Source organism: Drosophila teissieri, chromosome 3L (genome assembly GCF_016746235.2).
Source record: "Drosophila teissieri strain GT53w chromosome 3L, Prin_Dtei_1.1, whole genome shotgun sequence".
Lineage (NCBI taxonomy): Eukaryota > Metazoa > Arthropoda > Insecta > Diptera > Drosophilidae > Drosophila > Drosophila teissieri.
In genome coordinates, this window is record NC_053031.1 from 24070746 (window position 1) to 24085552 (window position 14807).

Here is a 14807-nt window from a genome sequence, read left to right on the forward strand (position 1 = left end):
TGTTACTAAGCCATACAAGTGGCCTATGATCGCTTAATATGTCGAACTTTCTACCGAATAGGTAGGACTTGAAATATTTTGTTGCCCAAACTATGGCTAATAACTCTTTTTCTTTTGCCGAATAGTTAAGTTCGTGTTCATTTAAAGTTCTGCTTGCATAGCAGATGGGTTTATGTTCTTGGGATAATACAGCACCTATGGCTATATTACTCGCATCTGTTGTCAGTGAAAAGTTCTTTTCGAAGTTAGGGTATATTAGGATATTAGGATTGGATGATGAGTACTTTAGTTTTTCGAAGGCGGGCATATAATCATTATCTTTTGTGTTAATTACTGCTCCCTTTTTTAGTTTGAGGGTCATAGGTTTTGCTATTTTTGCAAAATTGGGAATGAACTTACGGTAAAATCCGCATAGTCCAAGGAAAGATTTTATTCCTTTTGTGGTTTTAGGAAAAGGGAAATTAAAAATTGCATTTATTTTGTTAGGGTCCGGCTTTATACCGTCTGTCGAGATAATGTGACCGAGAAATTCTGTTTCCTGCTTCAGAAATTTACATTTATCGAGTTGCAATTTTAGATTAGCTGATCGTAGCTTATTAAATACCCTTTTTAATGACATTATATGTTCTTCCAATGAAGTGGAATAAATGATAATATCATCTAAGTTAACTAAACAATCTTTATAAATTAAATCTTCTAAAAGATTGTTCATGCAGCGTTGAAATGTTGCTGGTGCATTTTTCAGACCAAAGGGCATAAGGGCATATGATATATAAATATCATAACCTTGACATCATTCCATAGATTTTCTATTGGATTTATGTCAGGGCTTTGAGCCGGCCATTCCAGAACTTGGATGGATTCGTCCTTCAACCACTTTTTAACGACACGAGATGTGTGCGGTGGGTATATAAATTAATAAGTCTTTATGTTAATTATACCCGTTACTCGTAGAGTAAAAGGGTATACTAGATTCGTTGAAAAGTATGTAACAGGCAGAAGGAAGCGTTTCCGACTATATAAAGTATATATATTCTTGATCAGGATCAGTAGCCGAGTCGATCTGGCCATGTCTGTCCGTCCGTCTGTCCGTCTGTCCGTATGAACGTCGAGATCTCAGGAACTACGAAAGCTAGAAAGTTGAGATTAAACATACGGACTCCAGGGACATAGACGCAGCGCAAGTTTGTCGATTCATGTTGCCACGCCCACTCTAACGCCCACAAACCGCCCAAAACTGCCACGTCCACACTTTTGAAAATTGTTTTGATATTTTTTCATTTTTGTATTAGTGTTGTAAATTTCTAACGATTTGCCAAAAAACTTTTTGCCACGCCCACTCTTACGCCCTCAAACCGACAAAAACTGTCAGTGTTGAAGATTCTCCTTCGCAACTCCACTAGCTGAGTAACGGGTATCAGATAGACGGGGAACTCGACTATAGCGTTCTCTCTTGTTTTATTATCATTTATTATTCTACTCCCCCGTTAGGGTGAGAGATTAATATTCGATTGTTACAATAAGTACAGAGCGTAAGCTCTGGAGTACAATTATTTACTGAACTTAAGTTTACAATCTAATGCAACTCCAGGCCTCTGGTTAGTTGCAGCGCTGCCGTCAGAGGGCCAGGTCAGCACTTCTGTATCCGGCCGATCACTCGCTCCGCGAATGTTTGGCTCGGACTCCGGGCAATTGCGCAAGTGCGGGATCAGCGGTCTTTTCAATGCGCGTGCAGGCCACCGGATATGGCCCGCAACTCGGCAGTTTCACTCTGTAAAAAACTGCTGGTGTTAACTCCTCCCTCCTTTAAGAGGTCGCCGTCTCGGGGACCCGCTGGCTCTGCATCAGTGCTGGCTCCTTGCACGGCGTGGCTTCTGCCCCGTAAGAGGTGGTAGCCAATCCCAATGGTACAGCACAATAGGAGGGCAGCAAGTAAGGCGAAGGAGTTGCTGAGGAGGGACCCCATGGTAAGTTTTTCTCTAAGGGCCCCAATGTGGTGGAGGTTCCTCAGACTCAGCTCGTGGAGGAGTGGAAGGCTTAATCGGTTCTGATGAGCCGTGACGTTTACAACAGCCATGGCCGACACAGCCGGTTTCTTTTTTGAATTTCCCAGCTGATTGATGAACCAAGTACCATTCAGAGCTACCTTGCTGGAGTAGGTTACTAGGTAGGTGCCGGATATCCTTTGCTCTCGTCCTTGGTCGTCGGTTATGGTTACATTGGCGTCGTTCACAATGAGAGTGCCGTGATCAACAATCGTCACTGGATCCAGGTGACCCGGGAGTGTGGAGCAGTGTGCAACAGCCCCGGAAACTATCTGCTGGGCGCAGGTGCCATTTTGAAGTTCCCTGCAGAAGGTGGCGCCGACCGTCGTCTTGCAGTGCCCGATGTTGAGGTTTCGAGCTTTGCATTCGGCCACTAAGTTTCCGTCTTCGAAGTTTAAGATCTTGTTGCTGCGCTGGACCGGAAAGACAGTAATTTTCTTACATTTGACCTTAGGGCTAGGAAATTTAATTAAAAAATGTAACATTTCAAAATTTTGAAAAACGCTTACACTAGATACTTCTAATAATTCTATTAAGCTAACGTCAATAAGCTGTCTGTCCCTAAATTTGCCAATATCGGTTTCGTCCAAAATTGCCGGACTTACAATGTTTAATTTTGCCAGGGTTCAGCCCATAAGAGTATTCTCTAAATCTGTGATAACAATTCTATTTTTTGCCAAAATGATTTCCAGGAGGTGGGTTTCTCTATTTGTTTCAGTTTTTTGAATTTGGTTTAATGAATTAGCGAGTTCGTTCAAGCGTGTCTGAAATTTGATATTCAATTCCGTTTGACCCTCTTCGGTTCTTTCTAACTGTTCCTGATTGAATTCAATTTTTTCCCAGTCATTGAAGTCGGGGGTGCCGGCGATGACCTTTAATGCTGTCCCGATCAAATTTAGACTCCTAGAAGCCCTATGGTGGAATCTTAAGGTGGATACTAATTTGCGAATGTGTGTCAAGTCCGTCATTATTACTGGAGTCCTGTGGTCGTCTGTAAATGTCTTTGTCATCGTCTCCGTCTGGTCGGCGTAGTCTTCGTACGTTGTCATGTTCGTCGAGTGTTGTAAGTATCCGTACGATTCCCAGATGACAATTTCGTTGTCTTCTATTGGGATGTTGTCCGTGTTCGTATAGTCGTTAAGTCTTACCGTCGCGTCTGTCCATACCGTCGTTAGTATAAGGATTATAATGTAATATCGTAACCTAAAAAAAATATAAAAAGGTAGGAAACGGGGTCAAGGATCTTGCGAAGATGTTTATCGTAGATTGTCTTTGTGGACCACCCTCCCCTTTATTAAGACCGTGGTCCCCAGGTCTGCCTCTATGGTTTCCTCCGAACATAGCGGAGAAAGTTTGTTCCCTAGGCGTTTGTTTGTTTTTAAGAACACCTTTTCACCAACTTGATAGTCCTTATAGGTCCTATCTTTATTCACCTGGTCAAGGGTCTTTTCCTGGGCCCGCTTAATTTTTTTGCTAATTATCCCTTCGAATTCTTTAGACTTCGAGTGGATAATTTCAATCGGTTTTTCGTTAGTAACCGAGTGAATTGAATTGTTGTATCTGTTAGTTGCTAGCAGAATCAATTCGGTCGTATCGTTCAGGTTGGTTTCGAGCTTCAAGCATCTGGCAATTTCAGCCAGGGTACTAAGAAACCTCTCTACTTGACCGTTTGAGGTGCTAAGTAGAGGCGGGGCGTTGGAAATGGTTATATTAAAGTGGTTTAGCAGGATTGTTTTGATGGTTTCAGAATTCAACGATCTTTCATTATCGCAGTAAATTGTTTTTATCTTCGGGAAGAAATTTAATATGTGCAATAACGGGGATTTTACGTCCACAATAGCCCTCGATGCGATGGCTTGCACTGTGGCGAATTTTGAAAATTTATCAATGCAGGTGAGAAACAGGGTTCCGTCCGTTGAAAAAATGTCAACGTGGAGGATTTCCCCCACAAAGGAGGGTATCGGTGTTTTCGCTACCTCTTGCTTGGATGGGTGACGTTTGTATTTCGCCATTGCACAGGTCTTGCAATTTAAAGTTACTTCTGTTGCTAGCCGAAGCATCTTAGGGAAAAAATAGTCCCTCAAGATTTGCTTTACGTTTTCCTGTGCGGCTCGGTGGGCCCTGTTATGTTCCGTTATAACGATTTCCCGTTGTTCGGTTGCATCGGTAATGTCTTGGACAAAGCTCTTCGTGTGCTTGAAAGAAGTGCTTGGGAACAGTTCAACTAGTCGGTGTTGAATAAATGCCAAGATCGGTAAGGAGCAAAATATTGCGTTCACTACCTCGGCATTTACTACTTCTTGTAGAGCATTAAGAAGATTTTCCCGGTTAGGGATTCTTATTATGTGCCTCACCTTGCTTTTAAACAAGATGAATGTGTCCACCGAGAAGCTGTTTCCTTCTTCAATTACTATTTGGTTCCTAAAACAGTTTACCGGGTTTTCTGTTGTGTCTATGGTGTAAGTCAGCGATTGTTGGCTGTGAATGGTTGCTACATCCGAATCTTGTTCATTTTCGAGGGCATTTATGTTTTGGCGAGACAAAGCGTCTGCCACAAGATTTTCTTTCCTCGGTTTGTAGACCAATTTAGCACCATGGTCGTCGATAAACCCTTTCCAGCGCTTCAATTTCGCGTTAGGGTTTTTGTCTGAAACGGCAAAGGTAAGTGGCTGGTGATCGGTAAAGATCTGCAAGCCTTTTACACCGTACAGGTAATTGCGGAGGTTTTTTAGCGCCCAAACTATAGCGAGGAGCTCTCGCTCATTGGTTGCATAGTTTTTCTCGTTATCCCGCAGGGCGCGCGATATCATACTAATCGGGCGGCCATCCTGAGATAGCGCTGCTCCTAGACCAAAGCCCGACGCATCCGTTGTTAAATCGAATGGTCTCTTGAAGTTTGGGTATGAAAGTAAAACGTCCTCTGATGCCAAGATTTCTCTCAACCTGTCGAACGCTTCTTTCTGTTCCTTAATCATATCAATGTCAATCTTTCTTGACTGATATTTGCTTGCTTTTCCGTTTTCGCCTTTTAGGAAGCTCGTTAAAGGCCTTGCGATTTTTGCAAAGTCTTTTATAAAGCACCTATAGTAGCTTGCTAGGCCCAGAAATGATCTGAGCTCGAAAAGCGTTTTTGGTAGGGGGAATTGTTTTATGGCCTTTACCTTTTCAGGTGAAGTTCGCAATCCACCTTGTACTCAACGCTCTTTTTAAAGAACTTTGACTTTTCTTGAGATACTCTCATGCCTGCTTCTAAGAGTTTTGTTAAAACCCAATCCACGTCTTTAACGTGTTCTTCTTTTGTTTTTGAGAAGATTATGACGTCATCGACTTAAACGTAGCATATTTTCGAGATTCCGTCCCGTAAGACATCGTCGTAAGCATCGTAATGCTTGGCTCGTTTTTAAGCCCAAATGGCAATCTACAGAATTCGTATTTGCCGTTGTTTATAGAGAATGCTGTTTTTTCCCTATCTTTTTCTGCCAGCTCTATTTGGTGAAAGCCTGAAAGACTTAAGGTCGAGAGTCGTAAAAAATTTAGACTCGCCCATGTTTGACAGTATTGTCGAAATTGTCGGTATAGGGTACTTATCGTTTAGTTTAGTTTCCTAAAATCGATAACTAGTCGCTTCTTTTTTACTCCATTTTGATCTGTCCCTTTTTTATCTACAACCCAAGTCGGGTTGTTGTAGGGAGATTTGGATGGCCTTATCACGCCGTCGGCAAGAAGTTGTTTAACCTCTGCATTGACGAATTCGGTCACACCCATGGGATGCGGGTATGATTTAGAATATACCGGCTCCCCGTTAGTTTTTATCGTGGCGATCGTGCTTATATTAAATGGTAGGGCTTGGTCTGGGTCAGCGAAGGCCCTATGATTTTTAAGAATCATCCTATCTAATGAGTTCTTAATTGCAGGAGGGACGTCTTCATCATCAATTTTGATGAAGTTAACGTTTTCTGCTCTAGTGAACTGGATCTTTTCAGCTCCGTTACTAGTATTTATTATATTTCCAGTAAAATCGAGTTTCGCATTTACTTGTTTAAGCAAGTCGACCCCGATAATGCCTTCAAATTCCTTAAGACTGTTTAAAATAAAAAAGGGTGTTTTTACGTTAAACACCGAAACGAAACATTTTTTTTCGATTTTTGTAAAGCCATGAATCGACCTTACCGTGAAAGGTTTTTCCGCTGCCACGACGCCTTTTAGCCCCGGGAGTGGAGAAATATAGTTTTTGGATGTGCCGGTATCGAGTAATAATTTTATTTCTTTTCCTGATACCGTACGTGTTATATAGGGAAGCAGGGACTTTACCCTAAAAAATTGCAGGAGTCTTCTGCATCTAGCTCATCCTCTATTTCGGTGGCGTTCGTTTGGGCAAGGGAGTCGTAATCTTCTTCGGCGGAGTTTTCTTCCGGCAAAAAATTGATTTTCTGTCGAGACCGTGTCGACTGCCCTCTTTGCCACTTTGTGGAATGCTTGAACCGGGAGGAGCTATCGACCTCCATTGGCTCTGGTGCCGGTTGGCTTTGGTCATTCCCTGCGCTATTGTGTGGCCTTTGTTTAAAGGAACCACCGTGGTTGTTTGCTCCTTTTGGAGTTCTGACAAAATGAGGGTTTTTTTGATCGCCCCCGAATTTTCGAAATTGAAGACTGTGTTAAACGAGGCAAGCACAGCTGCCGCTGGGCCCCTCACTTTGTTCTTTAAAATGGCCACTGCCTGATAGTGCCTACTGCTGCCTTCGTAGGCTTCGAATACCTTATAGGCTGCAGTTGCGGCCTGCCTCCAGGAAACGTAACTTTCTTGTTTCCCGTCGAACTCTGGCACAGACTTAACCATGTCCAGAGGCTCGTTGCATACTACTTTTGTGTCTATTTGTATTTCCTTATATGTGTGGACTTTCGGTTTTTTGTCCCTAAGTAGGCTCAACTCTCCCATAATGGAGGTTAATTTTGCCTCGAATAGCTGTTCCTGTCGTTGGAGTGCGCCTGCTATGGCGGCCTACTTGCTATCTGTTCTGCCTGCATTTTTGCCGCGTTGCTGCGATTACAGTGCTGCTTACACTGCACTCAAAGTACAAAAGATTCTTTTGTATTTTTTTGCTTTTTTTTGTTTATACTCTGTCCCTTACCATATAGGGGGAAACAAGAGTTAATTATTTTCGCTACCTTTAGCTGCAAGATAAACTTAGCTATGCTTAAAGCAGCTGGCTTGATTCTGAGTCCCTTACCATATAGGGGGAAACTGCAGAGTTTTACAAAGTTCAATTTCTTCGAAGGCTCGATTGACCAAATGTAAAGGTTCCAAATAAGAATACTTTACATGTGAGTTGATAATTTCAAACTGAATCTTTATTTTCTAAGTCCTAGCTTAGGTAGCTAACATGAAATTTACATATTCTAATCTTATCTCTAACTAGACCGATTGGGAAAACTGCCTCAAGTGCAGGAATTTTCCACTGCACGATATTCCTTATTTTAAAGGAAATGCTACGTGATCGCTTGCATCTTTATTTAAGGGATGAAACCCACGCAGGAGTTTGTTGCTTATCCCAGATATCTATATCCTAACGCTCAGGTGTTGTTTATTTTTAGATAAGGCATTGCTGCAGCGTTTCACTAGCTGTACATACATTTCTTATGTAAATCCTTTTATATATTCATGTTCGTCTGAACAGTATGTGTGATCCACAAAAAGCGGTTGCAAAGCCAACTGATGGGTGTCCTGCCCAAAGAAAGAGCATCGTTCTCCCGACCATTCACGTATACTGGCATGGATTACGCCGGTCCGTTCGATGTAAAGAACGATACGGGAAGAGCATGTCTTATTACAAAGGGGTATGTGTTAGTTTTTTTTTGTTTCTCCACCAAGGCCATCCATTTAGAGCCTACATCTGACTTAACGACCGATAAGTTTATTGCCGCTTTCGCTCGTTTTGTATCCAGAAAAGGGTGTCCACGTCAAGTCCAGTCAGACAATGGCAAAACCTTTGTTGGCGCTGCCACCCTGCTTTCCCCTGCTTCCGGCCGTAAAAGAGTCGGTGACGAATGCCTATAGTCATCAAGAGATGCAATGGCAATTTATTCCTCCGGGGGCACCCCATATGGGAGGCCTTTGGGAAGCATGCGTAAAAAGTTTTAAGACGCCTTTTTACAAATGCACTGCCACACGAAAAAACACGTTCGAAGAGCTCTATACGCTCTTGGCAAAAATAGAAGCGTGCCTTAACTCCAGGCCGCTCTCTCCTGTGTCTGAGGATCCGACAGATTTGCTGGCCCTGACGCCAGGTCATTTCCTTGTCGGGGGACCCCTTATGTCCACGGTGGAACCCGAAGTAAAGGGAGAAACGAAGTCCATACTAAATCGGTGGCAGCATTTGAAGGCTTTCCATCAGCAGTTCCGTGTGCGATGGAAAGAAGAGTACCTCAAAGAACTCCATAAGCGCACTAAATGGCAGGCCCCAACCAAAAATCTTCGCATCGATGACATGGTCGTCATCAAGGACGACAACTTACCCTCTAATGAGTGGCGGCTCGGCAGAATTGAGTCTGTCTTCCCTGGAGCCGACGGCAACGTCCGTGTAGTAAATATCCGTACTGCACGTGGAGTTGTTAAACGTCCAGTGGCAAAAGTGGTGCTTTGGTCAACGGAGTCTTCCGAATCTCCACAATAAATAGGCGCGCCTCTCGTCCTTAGTTGTAGTTCACTATCACTAATCATCCATTCATTTTCATTTCGTTTTTGATCTCCTTTCGACATTCAACTACCCGCAGCATGGCCCCTCGGTCAGAAAACGCACGCAGTGCTCGTGCCTTGGAGAGCAGACGTACCCGAGGTATTCAATCCTACCGTTGCCGAGTCTGCCGCGGCATCCATCCTGTTCGGAAGTGCGCGAGGTTTCTAAAGCTCAGCGCTGAAAAGCGTCTGCGAGCAGTCCTCATCAACAAATACTGCACCAAATGCCTCGTTCACGAGCATTTCACAGGAGACTGTCGAAGCGGTGATCGTTGCAGGAAGTGCGACCGATCCCACCACACGCTGCTCCACATGCACGAGCAGGTTAGCTCGTTGTCGCGGTCGCGAGCGCGCTCTCGTCTCCAACCAGTGCCAACCCGGCAAGCAGCTTCGGCCTCGTCCCAGTGTTCCCCCCGGCAAAATCCGCCAACTCAGCGTGTCCCGCAGACGCCCGGCAGCAGTCAGCCGGGGCCTTTGGACTGTCGACCAGCCTCGCCTGCTACCGTCTCCATGTCCTGGAGCAGACGTTTATCAAAGGTCATCCAATCCGGATTCCTGACCTCGACGAGGATGCCGGTCGCCCAAAACTGTTTTTGGTTGATCGTGTCGGTGCTGCAGCTGCGTAGATGGCTATGTTGCAACCCCAGTGATTGCAAGGGGGGCGGAATGTCCAAGTTACTGGCTTTGGACTGTCACCCGCTCTCCGCTCCCTCTCACGCTCTCTCGCTTTTCACCACAGAGTCTCCAAGGAGTCTCCGCTGCGCTTGGGAGAGCCTAGCTAATTAGAATAAGCTTCAGTGTAAAAACTATTTTAGCCGAAAAAACATACGACCGGTCGCGCCCGCGCAATTACAAAAAGTCTAGTGTTCGTTTTTCTTTCGAGTGTTCATATTTCAGCCGATTTGGGTAATTCCAGGACAGGAACCCCCATCACACCCAACACAGTCAATGATTTGATAGCTATTAAACGGACATTGTATGGAATCGGATTGAAGTTAAAAGGAAAGTACTTAGGGGCATATAAAATAGACAAAAGCATACATGGGCTCTACGAAGTCAAAAGAGTACGACATGGAGAAGGGTCAGGACTAAGACAGTTGCGGAATTTATAAAACCATTCGGGCTTTACTCTACAAGTAACGTATATAAAAATTGTCTGTAATTTATGCTGTAACCGTTCCAGGTAAACTTGATTGCAATAATCAGCTGTCCCGTTATCCAGATACCGTTACTCGTCGAGTAAAAGGGTATACTAGATTCGTTGAAAAGAATGTAACAGGCAGAAGGAAGCGTTTCCGACCATATAAGGTATATATATTCTTTTCGTTTATTCTTTCGTTTATTCTTTTCGTTTAATAGCCGAGTCGATCTGGCCATGACCGTCCGTATGAACGTCGAGATCTCATGAACTATAAAAGCTAGAAAGTTGAGATTGCCACGCCCACTCTAACGCCCTCAAACCGCCAGAAGCTGCCACGCCCATACTTTTGTGAAATGTTTTGATATTTTTTCACATATTTGTTAGACTTGTAATTATACCCGTTACTCGTAGAGTAAAAGGGTATACTAGATTCGTTGAAGAGTATGTAACAGGCAGAAGGAAGCGTTTCCGACTATATAAAGTATATATATTCTTGATCAGGATCAGTAGCCGAGTCGATCTGGCCATGTCTGTCTGTCCGTCCGTCTGTCTGTCCGTCTGTCCGTATGAACGTCGAGACCTCAGGAACTACAAAAGCTAGAAAGTGGAGATTAAGCATACAGACTCCAGGGACGCAGCGCAAGTTTGTCGATTTATGTTGCCACGCCCACTCTAACGCCCACAAACTGCCCAAAACTGCCAAGCCCACACTTGTGATAAAGGTTTTGATATTTTTTCATTTTTGTATTAGTCTTGTAAATTTCTATCGGTTTGCCAAAAAACTTTTTGCCACGCCCACTCTAACGCCCACAAACCGCCCAAAACTGCCACGCCCACACTTTTGAAAAATGTTTTGATATTTTTTCATTTTTGTATTAGACTTGCATATTTCTATCGATTTGCCAAAAAACTTTTTGCCACGCCCACTTTAACGCCCACAAGCGTCCAAAAACTGTCAGTGTTAAAGACTCTCCTTCGCACTTCCACTAGCTGAGTAACGGGTATCAGATAGTCGGGGAACTCGACTATAGCGTTCTCTCTTGTTTTCTCTCGATTTGCCAAAATTCATTTTGCCACGCCTACAAACCTTAAAAAACTGTTAGTGTCCTTCGCACTTCCACCAGCTGAGTAACGGGTATCAGATAGTCGGGGAACTCGACTATAGCGTTCTCTATTGTTTTAAACTGATTTCCGCTTAATTTATACGTTTTCATCAATCATTTGTTTTGCAACGGCAGCATTATTAAGATAAATTATAGTCTAACCGCCATAGTCGGGCAATTTACAATATGTGTGACTTTACTTCAGATAAGCCCATCTATCTTCACAATCTTAATTTTCTGCTCTCCGATGAACGAACTGGTCAATTATTTCCCAGCAACAAATTGTGTTCGCTTAATAGCAACCAGGTCATCTTCTTTGTATAGCCTCTCCATGATTCCATGAAGTTTTTTGGGCTTCTTGAATTTGTCTTCGTGCCTCCATTCTCATCTGGTTTGTTTCTTGATCGAAACCATTGGCTCCTAAAGGATCGACAACACATTATCGCTAACTTTGTTGTGCGTTTGTACACCAAATAGTAACTGGAACGGATTCTTATTTGTAGATCTGTGGACATGCGAATTTATAGCTCCTTGAACTTGCGTTACAAACTTGTACCACTTGGATGGGTCTTTTGCATACAATTTAGCTATCAATGAGATTATGCATCTGTTTACACGTTCAATTTGTCCCTTTCCTCTTGCTACTCCTCTTGTAGTCCACACATGCTCAATTCCATTTCTCGTTATATGCTCTTGGAATTGATTTGACGTAAACGCGACTCCCCTATCGCTTATGAGACGAACTTGGTGGCCAAAGACAGCTGACCATTCGTGCAACTTCTTCACGACCTCGTCGCTTCCAGTGCTTTTGTTTGGGAATAACCACACAAACTTGGTGAATATGTATTCATTACTGCTCAGAAGTGGCATCCATAGGTCCGAGATGATCAACATGAAAAGTATGCAATGGATTATCTCCCTTGTCAATACAAAACAGCTGACCTTCTTTCTTTCCAACTTTCTTGTTTATAAGAATACATTTCACGCAGTTATTGATGATATTATTCGTATACTATTGCATAGCAGGCACGTTGATAACTATCGATACCCAATTCTACTTTACAGTTATTTATTTGAACGTCAAAATGAGTGACGACGCTCATGCGATAGCTCTTATTACTGGTGAGCGCTTATTTCAAAGGAACATGGTGTACCAGGTACAAGGTATAGGTTTCTTAGTGGCCAGCATAGTAATACAATCTAATGACAATAAGCTAATTTTCACAGCCAGGGTCCAAATAATGTACACCGCGTCAGTTTCAATTGTGATCTCAAGGTGAACAGTTGACTTTTTAACTAGCTCCCACAAGTGTCACAAAACAATATCTGCTTATCAGTGTATACAGTTAAGCTCTCTACTTAACTGTGCAAACAAAGAAACAAGTGAAGCAAAGTAATATTAAAACAAAATAACTTTAGATCGCGGTAAGATGGGTGAGAGGGGTCCCCCGGTCGCCAAAAGGCAACGTGGACAAATTTGCTAAACCAAAAACAATCAACGAATTCAATAAGTTCCAAGTACATTGTCATTTCAAGAAATAATGATACGGATAAACAATTTATATTATCTCCATTTGCCATTAAAAAAATCATCGACTATACTTGTGATGGCGAAGTTATATTCTGCCGCGCACTAAAAAGTGGTGACCTTCTGGTTAAAACTAAAAACACTATACAAGCCGATGAACTACTTAAGATGTCCAACTTCACAAATGATATCCCAGTTACTGTCTCTGAGCATCGCACGCATAACTCATGTAAGGGAGTTATATATTGCAATAGCCTTCTGAAGAATAGCATTACTGAAGAAATAATACAAACAGAGCTCCAATCGCAAAATGTCTCCAGCGTAAAAAAAATAATGCGCAATATTGACGGATCATTGGCGGAAACTGGTTTACATATCTTAACATTCACTTCAACGATTCTCCCAGAACACATTATGATTAGATATGAGAGAGCTGTAATTCGTCCATACATTCCAACCCCTCTACGATGCAACAACTGCTACCGTTTTGGACATACTCTTAAAGCGTGTAGAAATGATAAAGTCTGCGCCAAATGCGGGGATAAGTATCACTTAAATGACGAAATAAATGAAACTTGTCAAAAAGATATCAATTGTATTAATTGTAAAACATACTTTACATACATACATTAATACTCACAGTTCAAATGATAAGAAATTCCCTATATACATTAAACAACAAGAAATTATGGCAATTAAGACTAGCGTGCAAGTTGACAATAAAACGGCATATGATATACAAAAATGATATATGACCGTCCAACATACTCTGAAATATATAAAAATACTACACCAGTACTGACAATCACAAATAAAAATACTTTACCAGAACCATTAACTTCTGTTAACATTAAGTCAACATTAGCAAAGCAAAACCCCAAACTCATTGACTACAGCGAGTTAAATGATCTCGTTACAATTGCTCCTACTGGAGCAAACACAAAACCAAATTCTATAAAATCTAAAGTTTAAGTCATACCCTGTTCATTATCTAAAAAAAACAAAAAATTTTAAAATCGCAAAAAAAATATTAAAAATTACTAAAATTTATGTCTGATGACAATATTATAGACAGCTCCGATAATATGAAGTGTCTATAATAATTTTGTCTAATCCTGTGTTACCGGCCGGATGACTGGGGAGTGCATCCTACACAACCTAGTTGCAAAGATGGGCACCTCAGTCAGTCGGCCGAGAACACATTGAAATATATATGTATATATACAAACAAAATCACTGTAAAACAAGAGAGAACGCTATAATTTTTTGGCAAACCGATAGAAATTAAGGGGACTAGCACAAAAATGAAAAAATATCCAAACATTTTTCAAAAGTGTGGGCGTGGCAGTTTTAGGCGGTTTGTGGGCGTTAGAGTGGGCGTGGCAACATGCTGCTTCTATGTCTCTGGAGTCTGCATGCTAAATCTCAACTTTCTAGCTGTTATAGTTCCTGAGATCTCGACGTTCATACGGACGGAACAGACGGACATGGCCAGATCGACTCGGCTATTGATCCTGATCAAGAATATATATACTTTATATGGTCGGAAACGCTTCATTCTGCTTATTACATACTTTTCAACGAATCTAGTATGCCCTTTTACTTTACGAGTAACGGGTATAAATACCATTCTGTACAATAACTCTCGTCAACCATATCTCTTCTTTAAACTAACTATGTCCCTTATTATTATTCAATGGCTATATAAACAATTACAGTGAACTACAAATTATTATAAAAAAATATCACCCTCAAATTATAGCCCTACAGGAAACTTAGGAAATTAAACTTATCTGATTGGAACGACTTTCAAAATAAAACTAACTATTTCAATAATTGTATACCTGTTTCGAATAACATTAACAAAGAAGCTACAAGTCTCAATAAAGTTATTCTACAAAGTACAGAGTACACCATTCCACAAACTACAATAATTAAAAATAATAAAATTCAAAACTATTTCCTTTTTTTTTTTTTTAGGAATAATTGCAGAATTATTTGAGGGGTATTTGTATCAAATATCAGACATTCAAAAACCAAAACGTTATTTATTTTTGTATTTCGCTATTTTTATTATTTTTTTTTTTTAATATTTGTAGACTATTTGCACCAAAATCAAACACTAAAACACCAAAACGTTATTCATTTTGTACTTTGTTTCTTTTTAAATTATTTTCATCAAGTATTAGACACTCAAAAGCAGAGCTCGCAAATAACAGTTGACCGTTTCTTGCAGTCACCAAATAACTGTTTTATG